General features: G+C 37.2%; 1 pseudogene; it reads right to left on the bottom strand.

The window, feature by feature from the left end:
* Positions 445-900, bottom strand: LOC102189912 (annotated as a pseudogene).

The raw sequence follows: 1520 nt of genomic DNA, 5'->3' as shown, positions 1-1520 counted from the left end.
AAATTCTTTTAGTCATGCTTTATAGTTTTTAGTGTATGAGTCTTTCACCTCCTTGGTTATTCTTATTCCTGTGTAATTGATTCTTTTAGATGCTATTGAAAGTAAAACTGTTTTCTTAACTTCCTTTTCAGATTGTGTCTAGAAATGCAACTGATCTTTGTGTTGATATTGTTCCCCAAAATTTTGCTGAATTCTTCAGTTAGCTCTAGCAGGTGTGTGTGTGTATGTGTATGTGTGTATTCTATGTGATTTTCTTTATATAGAATCATGTCATTCACAAATAGGGATAGTTTAATTCTTGCGTTCCAGTGTGGATGTTTTTCCTGTATTTTTATTGCCTAATTGCTCTGCTAGGACTTCCAGTGCAATGCCAAAAACAATGGTGAAGGTAGACATCTTTGTCTTGGTCCTGATTTGAGGGACAATGTTTGTTTTTTTTTTCCCACATTAAAATACTTTTAATAATTGACCTTAGAACTGACATTCTATGCATTGTCACAATATACATAATCTGAAGAACACAGAAGCATTTTTTAATTTAATTATGTAAAACACACGTAATTCTTTCCCTCACGTTTACAACTCAACAGATGCATGAATCCAGAGGAACTGCTATAATCACTATATGGAACACACTGTTTTAGTATTTCCAAAGTTTATTCCAACCCATTTCTTCTTTTATACTCTAAAGCATCTTCATTATGTTGTTTGATGAGATAGATCCTCAAAAAAGCGGAGGTGCCCAAGGTGAATCCAACTTTCAGCCAGTTAGGACTGCCATGTGGCGGTTCCTGAATGTAGAACTTTGACCGCGATAAAGAGACACTGGGGAACCTAGCCGGGGCCAGCAGCTTCCAGAATGGGCGCAAAAAGGCGGACGGCGCCATCTTGCCTGGCTTCCTAGGGACAATGTTTTAAGTCTTTTAAAATTGTGAATGATGTTAGTTGTGGGTTTTTTCATAAATATCCATTATTATGTTAAGGAAATCCCCTTTTGTTCCTAGCTTCCTGAGTATTTGTATCATTAAAAAGTGCTCTAAAAAAAAGTGCTGCATTACATCAAATGCCTTTTCTGCATCTATTGAGATGTTCTTTATTCTTTTCTTTCATTCTGTTAATGTGATGTATCACATTGATTGATTTTTTTACATTGAACCACCCTGCATTCTTGGAGTAAACTCCACTCAGCCATGATATTCTTTATTCAGTAAGTCAAGTCCGACTCTTTTGTGACCCCTGGACTGTAGCCTGCCAGGCTTCTCCGTCCATGGGATATCCAGGTAAGAATACTGGAGTGGGTTGCCATTTCCTCCTCCAGGATATCTTCCAAACCCAGGGGTGGAACCTACATCTTCTGCATTGGCAGGCAGATCATTTATCACTGAGCCACCAGGGAAGCCTCAGTTGTGGTACACAATCTTTTTAATGTGCTATTTGACTTGGCTTGCTACCATTTTGTTCAAGATTTTTTGATATATATTCATAAAAGATAAGAATAGTTTGCTTTTCTTGAAGTATCT

This window comes from Capra hircus, chromosome 2, assembly GCF_001704415.2.
Source record: "Capra hircus breed San Clemente chromosome 2, ASM170441v1, whole genome shotgun sequence".
NCBI classification, from domain to species: domain Eukaryota; kingdom Metazoa; phylum Chordata; class Mammalia; order Artiodactyla; family Bovidae; genus Capra; species Capra hircus.
This window is presented reverse-complemented; position numbering and strand designations above follow the sequence as displayed.